Source organism: Orycteropus afer, unplaced genomic scaffold (assembly GCF_000298275.1).
Source record: "Orycteropus afer afer isolate SDZICR_OR568_19922 unplaced genomic scaffold, OryAfe1.0 scaffold00440, whole genome shotgun sequence".
Taxonomy (NCBI): domain Eukaryota; kingdom Metazoa; phylum Chordata; class Mammalia; order Tubulidentata; family Orycteropodidae; genus Orycteropus; species Orycteropus afer.
Genome location: NW_006922027.1, coordinates 278,655 through 281,692, shown reverse-complemented (window position 1 = coordinate 281,692; position 3,038 = coordinate 278,655). Strand labels below are relative to the sequence as shown.

General features: G+C 37.3%; 1 pseudogene; it reads left to right on the top strand.

Annotated features, from left to right (window-relative positions):
• The first annotated feature begins 1,678 nt into the window (after positions 1-1,678).
• LOC103208466 lies at positions 1,679-2,325 on the top strand (annotated as a pseudogene).
• The last annotated feature ends 713 nt before the right edge of the window (positions 2,326-3,038 follow it).

Genomic DNA, 3,038 nt, shown 5'->3' with positions numbered 1-3,038 from the left:
GGAAAAAAAAAGGCTCCAGAAATTGAGAGTATACCCATTGAGATGTTTCAACCAATGGATGCAGCTCTGGAGGCACTTACTCATCTATGCTAGGAAATTTGGATGACAGCTACCTGGCCAATCAAATGAGTGAGATCCATATTTGTGTCCATTGCACAGGAAGGTGATCCAAAAAAATGAGGTAATTATTGAGCAGTATCATTACTATCACATGCAACTAACATTATTCTAAAGATAATTAAAAAATGGCTGCTGCAGTACATTGATAGGGAACTTCCAGCAATGCAAGCTGGATTCAGAAGAGGATGTCGAAAAAGAGCTATTGTTGCTGATGTCAGATAGATTTTGGCTGAAAGCAAAGAATATCAGAAAGATGTTTACTGGTGTTTTATTGACTATGCAAATTCATTCAACTATGTGGATCATAATAAATTATGGATAACATTGAGGAAATTGGGAATTCTAGAACACTTAATTGTGCTCATGAGGTGTCTCCACATAGACCAGGAGGTTGGCATTCAAACAGCACAAGGGAATACTGCATGGTTTAAAATCAGTAAAGGCATGCATCAGCATTGTATCCTTTCACCATACTTAGTCTGTATGCTGGGAAAATTATCTGAGTAGCTGGAATATATAAAGAAGAATGTGGCATCAGTGTTGAAAGAAGACTCATTAACAAAGTGCAACATATGACACAACCTTGCATGCTGAAAGTGAAGAGAACTTGAAGCATTTCCTGATGAAGTTCAAAGATTATAGTCTTCAGTTTGGATTACACTTCAACATAAATAAACAAAAATCCTCACAAATAGACCAATAAACATCATGATAAATGGAGAAAATAATGAAATTGTCAAAGATTTCATTTTCCTTGAATCCACAATCAACAATCATGGGAGCAGCAGTCAAGAAATCAGATGTCCTATTGACCTGGGCATATCTATGGGAAAAGAACTCTTTAAAGTGTTAAAGAATGAAAAAGTCACTTTGAAGACTAAGGTGCCCCTAACTCAAGCCATGGTATTGTTAATCACCTCATCTGCATGTGAAAGCTGGACAATGAATAAGGAAAACTGAAGAACTGATGCCTTTGAATTGAATTGTGATTTTGGCTCAGAATACTGAAAATACCATGGACTGCCTGAAAAATGAACAAAACTATCCCAGAAGTGCAGCCAGAATGTTCCTTAGAAGTATGAATGGACAGAGTTTGTCTCACCTACTTTGGTTATGTTGTCAGAAGGGATTATTCCCTGGAGAGGATATAATGCTTGGTAAAGTGGAGGGTCAGTGAAAAAGGAGAAGACTCTAAATGGGATGGATCGAAATGGTGGCTGCAACAGTAGGCTGAAACAGCAAGAATTGTGAGGATGGTGTACAACAGGGCTGTGTTTCATTCTGTTGTACATAGGGTTGCTATGAGTCAGAATTAACTTGATGGAACCTAACAACAACAACAACAATTTAATGTGGTTCAAATGTCTTCTTGTAATATGTGCCCTGTTTGTTAACTGTGTTTATGGTGCTTTATTGCATCAAGATATTTCACTTTGGTACAGAAAAATCTATCCAGGTTTTGCCTAAGAGTTAATTTTACTTTTTTTTTTTTTAAAGAAATTTATTTTCAGCTTGCTCTCTTTCTGCCGCCATCTTGGTGCTGCGTTCCCTGTACAAAATGCCCGGTGAAGCCACAGAAACTGTGCCTGCCACAGAGCAGGAGTTGCCACAGCCCCAGGCTGAGACAGGGTCTGGAACAGAATCTGACAGTGATGAATCAGTACCAGAGCTTGAGGAGCAGGATTCCACACAGGCAACTACACAACAAGCCCAGCTGGCGGCAGCAGCAGAAATCGATGAAGAACCAGATAGTAAAGCAAAACAGAGTCAGAGTGAAAAGAAGGCACTGAAGGCTATGTCCAAACTGGGTCTTTGACAAGTCACACGAGTTACTAGAGTCACTATTTGGAAATCTAAGAAAATCCTGTTTGTCATCACAAAGCCAGATGTCTACAAGAGCCCAGCTTCAGATACCTACATAGTTTTTTGGGAAGCCAAGATTGAGGATTTATCTCAGCAAGCACAGGTTGCAGCTGCTGAGAAATTCAAAGTTCAAGGCGAATCTGTGTCAAACATTCAAGAAAACACACAAACTCCAACTGTACAGGAGGAGAGTAAGAGGAAGAGGTTGATGAAACAGGCGTGGAAGTTAAGGACATAGAATTGGTCATGTCACAAGCAAATGTTTCAAGAGCAAAGGCAGTCCGAGCCCTGAAGAACAACAGTAATGATATTGTAAATGCTATTATGGAATTAACAATGTAACCATCCGAAAACAAGGACCTTTTTTTGGTGTTTCAAAAGAGTAACTAACTGCAGTTTGGTTTGAAATTTGTAGTGTTTATATCGTTAATAAAGTTATGGCTTCTTGTTGGATGAAAAAAAAAGAAGAAATGTATTTTCAGTCATGTATTGCAAAGCTATTCTCCTACATTTTCTTGAATTAACTTTGCAACATTTCTTCCATATTTAAGCTTTTAATTTATCTGAAGTCTACCTTTGTTCAAGTAGTAAGTAGGTATTCAGCCTTTTTTTCTTCTTCTTTTTTTTTTTCCACCTGTACTGTGCCAATTTTTCTAATTCAATTTGTCACTTATTGCTTTGTTAATGTTAAATTTACCATTTATCTAGATCTTTTTTATATGTCTTCGATTCTTCTTTCGGGTGCTCTGTTATACACTATTCATCTATACATGTATTTCTGCACTACTATTTGTATTTCATTGGTCATTCATTCATTCATATTTATACAAAAGCTTTGAGGTACTTCTTAATGTTTGGAAGCTGAAGTTCCCCTTTTTAACTCCCAAGAGGGGATTTCTGCAGCTAAAGACTTGACCTCTTAAGATACATGTGAACAATGTTTTGGTTTGGATTAAGTTTTGATTAGAGAAGAGTTGCAAAGTACAGAGAGTTCTCATACACCCCACACCCAGTTTTCCCTACTGTAATATATTAAATTAATTAATATCTTAAAT